At 38.5% G+C, this 17803-nt stretch overlaps 1 long non-coding RNA gene across 1 annotated transcript; it reads right to left on the bottom strand.

Moving 5' to 3' along the window:
- Positions 1-14564: 14564 nt before the first annotated feature.
- On the bottom strand, positions 14565-17759 carry LOC134206584 (uncharacterized). The gene is made up of 2 exons (XR_009978293.1): positions 16509-17759; positions 14565-16393 (listed from the first exon to the last, which is right to left on the bottom strand). It is a non-coding gene; the product is annotated as an uncharacterized LOC134206584 (long non-coding RNA).
- Positions 17760-17803: the final 44 nt, after the last annotated feature.

Here is a 17803-nt window from a genome sequence, read left to right as displayed (position 1 = left end):
CATAACATCAACTTCCGCTGAAATTTCTGAAAAAAATTCAGAGTTTTCCATAGCAATTTCTGCTTCAAATTCAAGATTTAGGATCACATTTTACGAAACTTGAAACTTAGGAAACTTAGGTTTGGTAAAATTAATGTTATATACTGCCGCTAACCGCAAGTCGAGCACATCTGTATATGGAGCCCCATATACAGATGTGCTCGACTTGCGGTTAGCGGCAGTATATGAGTTAATGTTTTTAATGAAACCGAGATCAGGGTCTCGAAAAAACAAATGGCAAATAGACTCTATATGTATTTAAATTTGTTTCAATTAAAAATGTTATTTTAAATTATTAAAAATCGTATTTTAAAAATGTCATCATAATTTAGGATTCTTTGAGTTTTTTTAACAATGTTTCCTTATAAAGATTCAAAGCTTTGTGATTCAAAATAATTCTCTGTCTAGTAATTGATTAGATCATGTTATTTCTTTTTTGCCGAAAAACCGTGTTAATTTTTCAACGTGCCAAAACGAATGTTCACACGTCCAACTACATATAAATTAACAAAAGCCCAATCCAAAACACCGTTCTAGCACTTTTTCATACTGTATTGCAACTGAATCATCTATATATGGTGAAACTTTTGGGAATATATTTTGACGAGATAATATTTTTTGATCGATAGTAAAAGACAGCGCAAAATTTGTTACAATTATTATTATTGTTAAAATTTGTTATTTTATGTTTACAGACTGCAGTTTCACGAAAAACTTCGAGCTCATGTTAAACTTTATTACTACAATGCTGTAGAACTTGCTGCAAAATCGTTGTTGAAATTATAAGCATGGTTTAGTGTAACAACTTGTAACTCGTTACCTGCTCCCGTGTGTTACGGAAAAAGGTTTGTCATGGTCATATTGCTAGCCTCTGGATGTCCCAACGAATACCTTCCTCAATATCCAACTCTGTGGTATTTATGATGGTGTCGCCAAGTCGGTTGTCCCCTGCTAAGATCCATCCTCTCCCTAGTTAATATGAAGATTCACACGGCCAGCAATAGTAATCCTCATGATTTTGTAATTTTTGTCTTCTCTTGATTTCTGATAGCATTCTAATAAGGATTTGAATAAACATGATATCACTAGTTTCCGATCTACTACGAATTACACATTAACAATACGAATGCTACTCAGCTCACTACCTGGTTAGTACTTCATACAAAAGTTACTATTTGGTCACTTTTTCTGCTTCTGAAAGTCACTATTTGGTCACTTTTTTCGTAATCGTTGGTCACTAAGTCACTATTTTGAACGACATTTATCGCTAGCCCTGGATTTTGTCACCTCTGAAAATTTTTAAGCCCTATGTGCGTAGTTCTTTTACATGAGTTTCAAATTGCTTAATATTACCAGGCCAATAATTGCTATCCAGAGCGTCACGTATTGCAATAATTTCTTCATCGTCTTCCGAATGCTGTTCTATGTCTTTCCATGTAATCTCAAACGTCTTCCAAAGCATAGAGAATATGTTTGTCGTTGTCTTCGTCGAAAGGTTCATCGCGTTGTGTATGTTTGATTAAACGAGATAATGCATCCGCAACATTTGAGTGCCCAGGTACGTGTTTAACCTCAAAATCATAAGATTGAAGCGCCCATGCTTCCGCTCATGACACTGCACGTTTTCCAATTTTTATACCATTTCCGAATATAAACTGGTTTGCCTCTGAATCCGTCCTGATAGTAAAAAACTTACTCATCAGGTATAAAAAAAATCTTTCAACTGCCCACACCATTGCCAGCGACTCCTTCTGCGTATGAGGATATTTTTTTTTCTGACTCAGAAAGCGATTTTGATGCACATGAAATCACTCTCGGTATATTGTTAGCGTCATACTGCACTAAGACAGCTCCTAATCCAATAGGAGAAGCGTCTATAAAAAGATCAGTTCTATCTTCGCTTCGAAAATATCCCAGTTTTTGAATTGATTTCAACGCTTGAGTTTTCAAATATACGAATTCATTATTTTCAGCTTAGCCCCAGAAGAATTTATCTGATTTAGCAAGATTCCTCACATTTTGAGTTTTGTCTGCTTGCTTCAAAATCAATATTTCTAAAAAAATCATCAATCCCAAGAAACTTTTAACCTCCGACTGATTTTCTGGTGTACGGAAATCTTGAATTGCTTTCAATTTTTCATCATCGGCCCTACGACCATCTTTCGATACAGAAAATCCAAGAAATTTTACAGACTGTTTCCCGAAAGCACATTTTGCCTCATTTATGAGAACTTGATGTTGACGCAAACAATGAAGAACCTCCTTCAGATTTTCGTCATGTTCTTCTTTAGTTCTCCCAAATACGAAAATATCATCAAGATAATTACGGCAACCCTTACATCCCTTCAGTACAATAGTTTGAAGAATTTCTTGGAAAATATCTGGAGCGTTGCATAAACCAAACGGAAGTCTTCTAAACCGGTACGTAGCGTTTCCAGCGAAAAAAATGGTCAAATGCCTCGAGTTTCATGTAGTTCGACATGAAAGTACGCACCCGTAAGGTCAATCGTAAAAAAGTAAGTTGCTCCATTCAAATCTGTCAAAATGTTTTCTAATGTGGGCATTCTGAACGGTGTACGAATTATGCTTTTTTCGGTCCCCTGAGATCAACAACCAGTCGAATATCATTTTTTTCCTTTCGGTACGACCAGTAACGAAGAACAAAAAGATTTATCCATTGTTCCATTCACAGGTTCAATAATTTTTATGACAAGTAGTTCTTTGAGCCGCCTTTCTGTTTCTTCTTTGAATGCCGGAGGAATGTTCGTAAATATATTCCTTGGTGGAGGCCTGTTTTTATCATACGATAATTGCACAAAGGTTTATTGAATTTTGGAAATTCCCCTGAACATTTTATCGCTTGTATTTCTCTTGGAAGTATCCTGAGATATTGAATGTCTGGTGAGGAAACAATGGGAACATTTAGGCCAATTTGTAGAACACTGTAACGAATTGAAGTGTTTCTTCCTAATAAGGGCCTTCCGCTTGCAATGGCGTAAAATTTTTCCATCAAGCGCGGTCGTTCATAGAGAGTTCTGCTACAAATGTTGCAATTACTGGAATTTCTCCCTTGCTGTTATGTCTTCCTGTAGTAGAAAAATCTCTTAGAAAACCCTGATTGCGAAACGGAATCCTTGATGTATGAGAATGATTGTCCTAGACCTGTGCGCCGGTCATATAATCGGCGGCGGCGGCGGCGTAGTGGTCACTTTTGCCCCGGCAGCGGCGGCGGCGTCACAGCGGCGCGCCGTTGGCTTTTATCGGCGGCGGCGACGTGAACCGGCGTGAATGAAAAAATCATTGGCTAAAAAATCAATTTTATCGCGGATTTTTTAATTCACGAGGTTTTGATTCACACGGTACAAATCGCCCGTATAAAAGTCAACTTCAGTGGATTAAATTTGTAATATTCTATGTTTGTCGATCCTCAAACAGTACATTCCATAGTAAATTACCAGCGAAACTAATAAGTACCTTATCTCAAAATGTTAGGGGGAATGACTGCTTTGGCAGGTTTTGTTCTATTATCGTCAGGAAGGTTTTATGACTGACTATGATTAAATTTGGCGTAAACGTTCTTTGCATATCAAAGAATATTGTGGCCAAATTTCACCCCCCTAACAATAATAGAACAAAACCTGCCAAAGTCGTCTTTCCCCCTATTAAAATAAAAAATATTTTATTTTTCTCTGATTTTGATGAATCAAAATTTAAAAACGAATCCTGCTTCACTTTTCGTAACCCTTGAGCAGTATTGAGAATTAGACTTCGGTAATTTTTAAATATTTTTTTCCAAAAGTTTTCCTAATTCAGGATTTTGATAAACTCCAGTTGATTTGAGTTACATATACAAGCGGCTGCATATCTAGTATATTTAGTGAATTTGCAGTTCGTTCACCTGCTGTGACCATTGGATCGTGGAAGGACATCCACGATGGAATCCACTAATGATAACCACAATGGACAGTTTACTCCCCACCTTGCGTTCTTGTATGCATAAATCTCAATAGATGATCAACATAACTAAAATGAGCTCTGGCTGAGTAAGGCTGGGGCACGATGAACAACCAAATTGAATATTTTCCTCAACAGTTGGTAAAATATGACAAAAAAGTTCTTGGTGGAGTTCCTGAAGGGATTTCCGGAGGAAACTAGATTTTTTTTGTCGTTTCATTAGAGATTCCTTTGTAAAACCCTATGGAAACTGCGGAAACTCATATAGGATTTTTTTCAAAAACCATTAAGGTTCTCGTTGGGAAATTACTTAGTAAAACCACAGGTAAAACTATAGAATATTCTTTTAGGATTTCATTCGGAAATTTATTAAGGAATGAAATTGTTTTAGAAAGAAGTCCTAAAACAATTTCCGGAAAAAATGCTGAAAATATTTTTGAAGGGGTTCAGAAAGGACTCTCCGAGGGAATAGCGGAAAGAGTTTATGAAGACATTTCTGTCAAAATTTTTGAAGGATTTTTCGAAAGAACTTAGTGTAAAAATACTTCGTCCGAACTTGACCAACTTCACTATTGATCCCACGACTGACTTCCCACAAATCACACCAAGGAAATACAAAACCGAACTAGCTTGTTTGCTTGCATGCTGAATGTAGACTCGTTTATTCGTCATAAGGAATGAAGGTTTGGGCACGCAGGCCTTGCTTATTATGTGTATAGGTATTTTATAATTTTACATTAAGGAACCGAAGGAATTCCCGCAGAAAAATCAGAAAGAATCTTTTCAGTAAATTTCGAAAAAATGTTCTAGGGAATTCCTAGAAGAATTTCCGAATTTCCGAAGAAATTTCTTTGAATGAATTTCAGAAGAGTTCCCGACATCAAAAGAAATGGAGAATATTGTGACGGAATTACTAAGGGAAATATCCAAGAACTTCTTCCTAAAGTTACCAAAGAATTTTCAAAGGATTACCCGTATAAATTCCCAAGGAATTACTTAAGGTAGTTCTGAAAGAATTCCTATGGGAATTTAAGGAAAAGTTGTCAAAGAACTTGCTAAGGAACCCCTAGAGGAATTTCTAAAAAAAAATCCAAAGTTTTTTTTTCTTAAAAACCCGAAGGAATTCCTAAAATAATCCTCCATATTAATTTTCGAAGAAATTCCTAAGCAAACTATCAAAGACTAAACATATTTCCGAAGAAATCTGTAAATGAATTTCTGAAGGAATTTTTAGAGGAATTCTAGAATAATTTCCGTCGATATTTCAAAAGGAATTTGCGAATTATTTTCGTAAGGTTTATCCGGAAGAATTTCTAAGGGAATTATGCAAGAATTCCTAAAGGATTTTATGAAGCAATTCCTAAAGAAATTTCCTATGAAATTTCCAAAAAGAACGAACCTTAATGAATTTCCTAAGGTTTTTTAAATAAAGGAATACCTGGAGGAAATTCTGACGTAATTCCTGAGACAAATTTCAAGGAATATCCGAAAGAATTTTCGAAGAACTTTCTGGAATTCGTTTTTGTAGAACTTTTTGATGCAATTTCCTAGGGAATTCCTTAACGAATCTCCAAAGGAATCTCTGGAGGAAATTGCGAATTAATTACTGGGAAACATTCCAAAGGAATTCTTGAAGAAACCTAGGAATTACATCAGAAATACCATTGGGCATTTTCTCTGAAACTCTATTAGGAATTTCTTCGTAATTTTCTTCGAGAATTCCTTCGGGAATTCTATCATAAAATCCTTCGAAAATACCTTTATGGATTCCTCTGTAAATTCCTTTAGGAATTCTTTAGGGAAGTATTTTACCTTCAAAAACTCTTTTAGAAGTTCCTTTAGGAATTATTTTCGAAAATCCATTCAGGTTCTCTTTTGGGAATGCCTTCAAAAATTTATTTGGAAATTCCTGCACTAAACCCAACACAAATTTCTTCAAAATCGCCTCCAAAAATTTATTCGGGAACTTCTCCAGAATTTCATTACATAAATAATCAAATCATTCCATGTCGAGCTACCGTGCGAGACAGTCGTCAGTCTTGTACCTCCGGGTCCTTGTTCGGTTTTTTCCTCGTCGTTCTCTCGAGTTTTTACCGCTTGTGTCAAGTGAAGGATTTCTCTTAGCTGTGACAAGGAAGCGGAGCTTATTTGCGAAGCAATTAAGTATCCGTAAATTGAGTTTTCGCGCGTTTTCTGCAAAAATCGCGTGTTTGCAAAGCCAGCGTCATCGTGCGCATCAGCCAAGCCAATCTTCATCGCTTCATCGCTGCCCCCCGCACGCCGTCGTCTTTCGTGGTGTGCAGGTAGACAGCAGCAAACGTCGATCGGATCATCGCCACCAGTGCAGTCCAAGCCATCTGTTCGCAGTGGCGGTTGGTGAGAAGAAGACCAACACATACGCCTCGGGCGTCGTACCACGTGCTATCGTCTAGTGCGTACTGCAGCAATCGTAAGCAGCCGTCGACGCAGCAGTAGAAAGCTAAGTGTTTGAAATTTCCCCTCGTTGTCTCCCTATTCTTTACCATCTTTATCGATAAGTTATTATAGTCTGTAGTTAGTTTTTGTTTCTTCCATTCCCCTCCCTGTTAGATAAATAGTTATTTTTGCGTATTTTTTTTACTCTCCCTGTGATAAGTGTTCTTTAAATAAGTGTGTGTGTGCCTCGCTGCAGCGGGACGCTTGGTCTCCGCAATGCACGAAGGCGAAGGCGGTGAAGGTTCGTCGAATTCCCTATCCAATGACCCTTTGTTGCATTCTGGTGTTCCATCCCAGAGTAGAATGGAAATAAGCAACACTACTACCATAAGTCCAGTGAATAATGGTACTTCTCCCCTCACGACCCTCCGCCTCAAGGCCTACCCTCCCGACTCTAGTGGGCCATATGTTGTTTTTTTCCGACCCAAAGGCAAACGCTTGAATATTAGTCAGATCAGCAGAGATCTGGAAAAGCGTCATGACCATTGACATGGTCGGGTCCAGTAGTCTCCGTGTCACGGTCAGTGATCGCAAACAGGCCAACGAGATTGCCACCTGTGAGCTTTTCACTCTCGAATATAGAGTTTACTTACCGTCAGCAGCGTGCGAGATCGCGGGGGTGGTGACGGAGGGGAGTATGACATGCGACGATTTGAAACAAGGTTTCGGTCGTTTCAAGAACGCTTCTTTGCCTCCTGTTGCGATACTGGATTGCAAGCAAATGTATTCGGTGTCGCAGGAGGGAGAGAAGCGAGTTTATTCTCCGTCTGATTCTTTCTGCGTCACCTTCTCCGGGTCCGCGCTGCCTGACTACGTAGTGATTGGCAAACTTCGACTACCTGTTCGGTTGTATGTACCGAAGGTGATGAATTGTGTTAATTGCAAGCAGCTGGGCCACACCGCTCAGTACTGCTGCAATAAACCTCGCTGTGCATCATGCGGAGAGAAGCATGTGGGTGGCGCGTGCAAGACGGCACCGAAATGTGTCTATTGCAACGAAGGCCCTCCACATGCTCTTGAAGCTTGTCCGACGTACATACAGCGGCGAATTCACCAGAAACGGTCTCTTCAACAGCGGTCTCGTCGAAGTTACACCGAAATGCTGCAGAAGGCCGCTTCGCTGGTTGTTTCTGAAACCATCTACTCGTCTCTTCCTTTGGACGATCAAGGTAGCTCTGACTCTGAAATTGGAAATGGGGCCTTTGTTTTCAAAGGCTCAACGAGGAAACGAGTAAAACAAAGCCAGCGTCCCTCGAAAAAGCCTAGAAAACAGCCTCAAAGTGATCCCCATTCCAACATGGCGAAATCAAACGCAGGTGGAACTCAAAAACGTTCAACTTTTGTGGTTTCACATCAGAATGAACGAGAGTTCCCACCGCTCCCGGGGACATCTAAAATCCCAGATGCCCCAATTTTTGCGATTTCTCAGCCAGAAAGAGAGCATAGAGAGCGAGCACAACAACCTCCGAGCGCTCCAATGTTCACACTTTCTGGCATTGTGGAGCTCATCCTCAACTTCTTCGATGCTTCCGACCCCGTGAAGAACATGGTCAAAACTGTTCTTCCTATTCTGACTCCTCTCCTGAAGCAGCTGGCTTCAAAAATGCCCCTCCTCGAGTCATTCGTATCCTTCGATGACTAATTTCGTCGATAAGGCTCATATGATTTCGATTCTACAGTGGAACTGTCGAAGTATTCTTCCAAAATTAGATATTTTTAAATTTTTAGTTAACAAATTACAATGCGATGTTTTTGCTTTATGTGAAACATGGCTAACACCAGATGTAAACCTTCATTTTCCTGATTTTAACATCATTCGCCGCGATCGGGCAAATCCATATGGAGGGGTGCTTTTAGGGATCAAAAAACAGCACTCCTTCTATAGGGTCGATTTTGCTCCGATGTCAGGCACCGAAGCTGTCGCATGTCAGGTGACTATTCGAGGAAAAGACCTCAGTATCGCCTCGATATATCTTCCTCCAAACACCGCGATATCTCGTAGGGATCTCTCGCACATCTGCTCGGTTATGCCCGAGCCACGGTTGCTCTTGGGAGATTTTAACTCCCACGGAACAGGCTGGGGGGAACTGTATGACGACAACCGTTCATCAATGATATACGACCTCTGCGACGACTTTAATATGACAATTTTGAATACAGGAGAAGTTACACGAGTGGCTCCTCCAGCAAAAGATAGTCGTCTAGATCTTTCCATTTGTTCGAGCTCATTATCGTTGGACTGTACTTCGAAGGTGGTTCAAGATTCCCATGGTAGTGATCATTTGCCGATCGAAGTTTTAATTTCCAATGGACATAATCAATGCGCTTCTATCGACCTCTCATATGACCTCACAAAGCACATCGATTGGGGGAAATATGGGGAGGCCATCACTGATGGCATACAGTCGTTAGAAACACTTCCACCGCGGGAAGAGTACCAGTTTCTATCTCAGTTGGTTATTGACAGCGCTCTCCATGCACAACGCCGGCCGGTGCCAGGAGCTTCGGTTCGTAGGAAACCACATAGTCCGTGGTGGGACACTGCGTGCTCACAGCTCTATCGTGAGAAATCCAACGCGTTTAAGGAATTTCGGAAACACGGATCGATCGTTCTTCACAAACGGTACATCGCGCTCGAGACCCAGTTCAAAAAGCTGGTCAAAGTGAAGAAACGTGGATATTGGCGCACTTTTGTTGAAGGATTATCGCGCGAGACCTCAATGAAAACTCTGTGGACCGTCGGGAGAAGAATGCGCAACGCGTCGTCCGTAAACGAAGATCGTGAAAGCTCGTCGCGGTGGATACTCGATTTCGCGAAGAAAGTTTGTCCGGATTCGGTGCCGGTTAAGCAAGTGTCACGTGATGCTTTTGCTGACAGGGATGATAGGGGTCTCCTTTCATGTAACAATTCTGCTCCAGGGATGGATAGAATAAGGTTCAATTTGCTCAAAAACCTCCCAGACGTCGCGAAGAGGCGCCTATTGAGCTTGTTCAACCAGTTACTGGAGTGCAACATTGTCCCGGATGATTGGAGGCAAGTGAGGGTGATAGCCATCCAAAAGCCTGGAAAACCCGCGTCGGATTGCAATTCGTATCGCCCCATCGCGATGTTGTCCTGTCTTCGGAAGCTGCTGGAGAAGATGATTCTCTTCCGGCTAGACGAATGGATTAAATCGAATGGTTTGTTGTCAGATACACAATTTGGTTTCCGCAGAGGTAAGGGAACGAACGACTGTCTTGCGTTGCTTTCTTCAGAAATTCAGCTTACCTTCGCTAAAAAAGAGCAAATGGGCTCAGTGTTTTTGGACATTAAGGGGGCTTTTGATTCAGTTTGCGTCGATGTCTTATCCGACAAACTCCACGAGTGTGGACTTTCACCAATTTTGAACAACTATTTGTACAATTTGTTGTCAGAGAAGCGTATGAGTTTTTCTCATGGTGACTCGGCAACTTCACGAATTAGCTACATGGGTCTCCCCCAGGGCTCATGTTTAAGCCCCCTTCTTTACAATTTTTACGTCAGAGACATTGATGAATGTCTCATGCCAAATTGCTCGTTAAGACAGCTTGCAGATGATTGTGTTGTATCCGTTTCGGGGCCAACCGCAGTTGATCTGCAAGGACCATTGCAAGATACTCTGGACAATTTGTCTACTTGGGCTTTAAAGCTGGGTATCACATTCTCTCCGGAGAAAACTGAGATGGTTGTTTTTTCAAAAAACATAAGCCGGCAAAGTTCCCGCTCCAACTGATGGGTAAGACAATCACTCATAGCATGTCTTCTAAATACCTCGGGGTCTGGTTCGATTCGAAATGTACCTTCGGGAAGCACATTGTGTATCTGACACAAAAATGCCAGAAAAGAATCAACTTCATGCGAACGATAACGGGAACTTGGTGGGGAGCGCATCCCGAAGATCTTATCACGTTGTACCGAACAACCATTCTGTCGGTTCTCGAATACGGTAGTTTCTGCTTCCAGTCCGCGGCTAAAACACACATGCTGAAGCTTCAACGGATTCAGTACCGCTGTCTCCGTATCGCGTTGGGTTGTATGAACTCGACTCATACGATGAGTCTGGAAGTACTTGCGGGAGTACTGCCTCTGACAAATCGTTTCGCGGAATTATCGCTCCGGTTTCTCATCCGCTGTGAGGTTCTCAATCCATTGGTCATTGACAACTTCGAGAAGCTGCTCGAACAAAACCCTCAATTTCGATTCATGAGTATTTACCACTGGTATATGACGCTGGAGGTAAGCCCATCTTCGGTTGACACCAATCGTGCTAATTTCTTAGACTCTTACAGTTCCTCTGTTACTTTTGATCTGTCCATGAAGCAGGAGGTTCATGGAATACCAGACTTTCTTCGGGAGACGGGTCAAAAATGGATGACTCTACTGGTTTCGGTGTTTTTAACGTTTTTCATAGCGCCTACTTTAAGCTGAAAATGCCTTGTTCCGTGTATACCGCTGAGCTAGCTGCGGTACACTATTCACTTGAGCATATTGCATCCCTACCTCCTGACCACTTCTTTATCTTCACCGACAGTCTAAGTACCTTGGAGGCTGTTAGGACAATGAAACCTGTAAAGCACTCAGCGTATCTTCTAACCGGGATACGGAAAGCTTTGAGTGCTTTATCAAAAAGGTCATTCACAATCACCATGGCTTGGGTCCCTTCTCATTGCTCGATCCCGGGAAATGAGAAAGCGGACTCTTTGGCTAAGGTGGGCGCTATGGAAGGTGATATTTACGATCGGCTAATCACCTTCGATGAATTTTTCTCATTAGTTCGTCAGGAAACCTTGATCAGCTGGCAGCAGAAATGGACAAATGGGTTGCTGGGTAGATGGCTGTATTCAATTCGCCCACAGGTGTCGAAGCGTCCATGGTTCAAAAAATTGGATATAGGACGAGACTTCATTCGAACCATGTGTCGTCTAATGTCCAATCACTACACTTTAAATGCACATCTTTTCAGAGTGGGGCTCTCGGAAAGCAATCTCTGTGTTTGCGGCGAGGATTATCAGGACATTGATCATGTCGTGTGGGCGTGCGAGGAGAATCGCGGCCCCAGATCTGCATTAACTGAACATCTCCGGGTCCGAGGAAAACAACCAAAGCCTATTAGGGAAGTGTTGGCGGGCCTTGATCTCGAATACATGTCCCTCGTCCCTCGAGATGTGTCCAGATTTTTTTTTCGAAAGATCTTTCAGGAAATCCTTTGAAATTATTCGAAAATGAAGCTGTTTGCGATGTAGATACTTATTGAACTTTCGAAAAAAAAAATCCAAAAATAAACAACAAACACTAAAAGACTTTCGGAAAGATGAAGGCATTTTCAAAGAAATTCCTGCAGGAAGTTCCGGAAGAATTCCCGGAGAATGTTTTAAAGGAATTGCTGGAAGAAGTTCTGAAAAAATTCCTTAGGCAAATTTTGAATGAATTCCTTATGGATATGTAGAAGAATTCTTTCCAGCGATTCATGAAAAAATTGCCGGAAAAATTTCGAAAGGAATTTTTTAAGGAATTCCTTAAGAAATTTCCGCAGGAATTGCTAAAGAAACTTCCAAAGGAATTCCTCAAGGAGTCTCCGAAGGAGAATGTAAGAATTCGTGGAACAAAATCCGAAAGCATTCCTTAAGCAATTTCCGAAAAAAATCGTAAAGGATTTTCTGAAGAAATCCGTAATGAAAATTCTTAAGGAATTTTCGGAGAAATTTTGTAAGGAATCTCCGAAGGAATACCCAAATTCCTAATTCCTAAATAATCTTCTAAGGTTAAAAAAATAAACTTTCGGAGGAATATCTGGAGGAATTATCAAATAAATTTCTTGATTTATTTCCAAACTAATTTCTGGAGTATTTTTCGAAGGAATTCATAAATGAATGTTTAAACGATACTTCTTTGAATCTTCTCAGAAATTCCAGGAATTTTACAATAATGCTTTTACAATACAGTATTAAATAATGTTTGAAAATACCTGACGTTTTGACTATATACAGCGAGGCGATAACGCCCCAGTTCTGGGTTACAATGGCTGTGAATAAGAAAATAAGAAGCGTTTTTAACTGAGGCTCGTTATATTTGCTCAGCAATATTTGATTTGCTGATGCTCAGCAAGTGGTTTTGTCAGTTATATTCAGAAATTGATTTTAAAATATAAATTACTTACTCGGGAGTCGAAACAAAAAAAATCGGTAAAGCATTCAAAGTTGGGATTAATTATTAAGCTAAATCAGTTTTTCTTATGAGCCAACTGTCCTATAGTAGCACAAATCTAAAAACTGATCGAATGAATTGATTTAAATAAATAAAAAAAAAGTCAAAATAACTAATGTGCAACTCAACTTGATAGGACGATTTAGGCATGTATCCAGGCCCCACAAAAGCTTATGAACCACAACAAACCCATTTTGCGAGTCACCTACAAATTTAGGTACTCGACTGAATGAGGCCTTGGCTTAACTGTTTTCTTAATATTGATATTAGTTAGGTCAATTATACTCACATAAAGTATCGTATGAACGAAAGTAGCGTAGTTCTCCAGAACTTGCGTTTGGACAATGATGACGTAGGCACTTCGACGAAAATTCAAATGAACAATTGTTCACTTTGAGCGAGAATTGGAACCCCCTAACGGAGTATTGAATCTTTGAGACGTGACGTGATATATTTGAAACAAACAGAATGGCACTGTGACATAGTGGAGCATTGTTGATGTTTGATTTGATCGTTTTATTCAGCTCTTTCAGGTATGACATAAGTTCAGTTTAATAATTGTTTGCTTGGTATGTTTTACATTTTATTATCAGCATGAAAACTTTTTTTCCACCAGTCATATTGAGTATGTGACTTACTGTTTATAGATAAGCTCCTCATGCCAGAACATATGCTTCCCATTGGGTTCAAACCGATCTGAATATGATTGTATGAATATTTTATTCCTGATTGCATCGGAGTAAGTTTCGAAGTAAAACAAAGTCGAAGTTCCTTTCTTCATATTTGTATACAGGTAAAAGATGTCATGTTATTGATTTTATCATTCAGCTGCAAAAAATTATTGTCATACTCCGGGCCTTCTCTAGCTATTGTTTATATTTGTGTTTCGGTTAGATAGCATTTTAATGATAGTTGAATAGTGGTTCCGAGTTTGACTTTTCCATTAACGAGGTTTGATAGTTCAAGTATTTATTGTTGTCAATTCGTTTACGTATTTCCGGTTTATTACACCTAGCTTTTGAGTATTTTTGATCAGTGATTATAACTTGTCGGCTATATATGAATGAATATAAATAGGTTTTTGTATATGTATTTGCATTTGATTATCGAAGCAGAAACATGCAGTTTTCCACATGCTCAAATATTTTTCAAACTTTCACACATTCGCTTTGCTCATTCATGCACACACGCTGGTCAAATAAGATGTTCCGGTGAGTTGTCTCCACAATACATCTTGCTTGTCTATTGGTCCTACGAAGATTTGTCGCACCCTGTGCAGCCATTCCCGCTCTGTTCAGCAATAAGCAGATTGATTTTTTTTACAGTAAAATAAATGGGTCGATTAGTATATTGTAGTTTCCCAGCTGTTGCAATCATCCGTTATCTATTAATATAGTCATTAAAGTACGATTGCCACTTTACGTGGACATAATTTAATGTATCAAACCGGTTATATTGCTTCCAAGTATAAAATATAATCTGTTCTATTCTAACCGTATATAAGTTCTATGCTTGAGCAGATAAGTGTTGGAGTATATTGTAGTCGTCCAGCACTGTGTATTTGCTCTGGTTATTATCCTAGTTTTCGCATAAATTACCTAATTAAAATGAGTTGAAATGTTATAAAACTTCCCCTTTTTAAAACAATCTCATTAAGTTATTCATATTAGCACCACCAAACAAACACAGAAATGATAGAACTCTCTAAAACGAAATGTTTATTGCAAACATCTTAAAATAATAAGTTAAATATTGCACAGAAAACAGTATTAATAATTGTGCTTTATTCTCATGAAACTCGATGTAATTATTCGGTGAGTTTATATTAAAAACTAAAACTTATAAAAGTAGATCCATTATGAAATCTATGGTCTGTAATGCAAAAATATAAATATATTTATATTTAATGAATAATTAAAGATATCAGCATAAAAAAATCGACCATATTGAATTCTGAGGTTTTGTCTGCTAATGTCTGTACAACAATTATGATTCTAATAGAACATAAGCAGTCGAACTAACAAAAACACGATTGACAACTCAGCCACTTCATGAAAAATATTATTCGATTCCTCAGAATATTGCGATCGTTGGTAGGTGTGAATTGTAGTAAATTTTTTTTAGCCATTATCCGTATTTCATCAAATCTTTTTAATAAAATTTGTTGTTACATGAAAGCATGAAAAATATAAAAAAAGATGAAAGAAACATTTGTTGGGCGATCGCTTGCTGTTTTTCATGATATGGCTGAATAAATTTAAAAGAAATACATCCAATGATGTGCTGAATATTTTCCCCTGTTTTATGTTTACAAAAACTGATCTGCATTCGAAAACATCCACACTTATTATTTAAAAAAAAACCCTCCCAAACGAATTTAACAATTTCCTCTTTATTAGACTTTTTAATCTGTCGTACTTCTTCTCTCAATTATTGTTTGGTTCTAGTTGAGATTACTTGCATTTTTGTCTTTTTTTTTGCGTCATTCAAATTCAAGTCTTTTGACTTTTAGAATTTCAATTTGGTTTCTTCATGTATCGGTTACCTAGTAAACGATATAATAAATAGGTATTTTCTCTTCCGTGTTTCCAATTCGAACAGGCTAGGCACATTTTCCTCAATTTCAGTAATATGTGTTATATAAACATTTGCAACGTTATGATCCAACTGGGTTGTTTTAACATTTGTTTTTTTTTTCGACATTCTATTTTGTTTTAAGACTTTTGCCAGTAAATCAAGCTCGATAATTTCCACTTTATTTCAACGTTTTCCACGATTATCGTATTAGCGGTAAAAGCTTTGAAATCTTTTTTCTTATAGAGTTATTTCATATTAATTTAATTTTTGTATGATTACGGAATATTTTGTGGGCAAATCAGAATTATAAAATCCACATGAAGTGAGTTTTTTTTTTCATAAAATACAGAGGCAGATTTTACTTTGTTTTTGGACATAGTTCGATATAAGATGTATGTTTACCACGCCATAACAAAGTATGGCAAAACTTTACAATGGCGTCGAACTGAATGTAGGCAGATAGGTTTAAATCGAATGCTTCAAATTTAAAAGTATTAAAAATAATTGGCTAGACCATTTGATTGAGTTTATTGTCCTCCTTGTTTAATTTATGTCATTCAGTGCGTATTTTTGGCCATTATTATCCGTCTTATTGTTCTTTATGAATTTTCATTGATTAATGTTTCGTTTTTGTTTATATTATTATAATATACGAATGTATGAAGAATGAATATTTTTACCTGTACATGATTTTTTGTTTATATTTTAAAAAGTGGTAAAGTAAATATATTTAAAACTGGATAGCAGTTGCTTGGTAAGAAAGAAAATTCCAGCCCACTGTGTTGTTATAAGATCTCAAACAACACAACACAATAATAACATTTGCTGTTAAAGTAGCTCTTCACCCCATTGCTTGATGATTAGAATACTACATATGCTTTGTTCACGGAACAATGATTTACAATGTAGTTGGTCCTTCTAATTGTTGTGGCTTTACACAAAGAGGATAAGATGTTTTTTATTGCATAGGCTAAAAACTCCTCCGTTAACAATGAGCGAGTTGTGCAACGAAAGGCGCGTTTCGAACCTGTGCATTAATTGGCTTTACGCTCTTGTAGCTCACAGGTCCAGAATATGTTTTGCTTACCAATATTGTAATTTACTTTGTTATCCAGTGTAACTAATCTTAAATGTAATTTGAGACATTTTTTTTCACTTGCTGCTGTTAAGTTTTTGATATTTATTTTAAATAATAACATGAGCAAATTGATTACTTTAAAGATTACAAAACAAAACAAACCTAAGCCCAATTGAATGATATTTCCTTTTCAGATGCAGCCTTTTACCACCCACCCTTATATTAAGGGTTCAGTGCCTACTTTGTAGTTCTTTTGAATATTGTTACATTTTTTTTTACTAAAATTAGAGTGTAAAGAAAAAGCGGGAGAATTTTTGGAGTACTCTCCTTATGGTATTTGGGAGGAGTTTTCAAGCGAATTTCCCAGAAAAATCCTTTAAGGTTTCTGGGCGAATTCATGGAGAAATCATGGAGAAGTTTCCGTGGGAATTGCCTGGGAAATCCTTGAAAGTTGTGAAGGAGTTCTTGGAATTTTTTTGGTAGAATTTCTAAACAAATTTCCGGAGAATTAATTTTATTTGTGAACCACTCTCCGGGAGAATCCCTGGAGGAATTTTGGGGTAGAAATTTCTGGAAGAATTCCCAGATGAATGAGCGTAAGATTTTTTAGATCTAGATTTCGCAATCTAATTTCCATAGGATGTTCTTCAAGAGTTCCTGGAAGTTTTTTTTTAATTTCAGAAGAAATATTTGAAGTGCCCTCGTGGTAATTTATGTGGTGTTCGTGAAGTAATTTATGAAGTGTTCTTGGAGGAGTTTTTGAGGAACTCCAGAGAAAATTTTAGGAGAAATTCTATGAGTAATTATTTAAGAAGTTACAGAACTTCTCGGGGATTTCTTGAGCAAACATCCTAAAGCATTCATGAATTTTTTTTAAGAAATTACCGGAAGAATTCCTGGAGGCGCTTCCAGAGAAATTCCTTGATGAACTTCCGGACGAATTCATGGAGGAACTTCCGGAGAAATCTCTGAGGAACTTCGGATCGAATTCCAGGTGGAAATCCTAGAGAAACTTCCGGAGGAATTCCTGGAAGAACTACCGCAGAAATTCCTAGAAGAACTTCCGGAGGGACTCCTGAAGGAACTTCTGAAGAAATTTCTGGAGAAACCTCCAAAAGTACTCCTGGACGAACTTCTGGAGGAACTCTTGGACGAACCTCTGGAGGAACTTCCGGAGAAACTCCAGGATGAGCTCTGGAGGAACTTTCGGACGAATTCCCGGAAGAACTACCGGAGAAATTCCTGGAAAAACTTCCGGAGGGACTCCTGAAGGAACTTCTGAAGAAATTTCTTTCTGAAAGAAACCTCCAAAAAACTCCTGGACGAACTTCTGGAGGAACTCTTGGACGAACCTCTGGAGGAACTTCCGGAAAAACTCCTGGATGAACTCTTGGAAAAACTTCCAGAGGAGTTCCTGGAAAAACTTCCGGAGGAATTCCATGAGAAACCTTAGAAGG

This window comes from Armigeres subalbatus, chromosome 1 (assembly GCF_024139115.2).
Source record: "Armigeres subalbatus isolate Guangzhou_Male chromosome 1, GZ_Asu_2, whole genome shotgun sequence".
In the NCBI taxonomy this organism is placed as follows: domain Eukaryota; kingdom Metazoa; phylum Arthropoda; class Insecta; order Diptera; family Culicidae; genus Armigeres; species Armigeres subalbatus.
The sequence above is the reverse complement of the archived record's forward strand: the minus strand, read 5'-3'. Positions and strand labels throughout refer to the sequence as shown.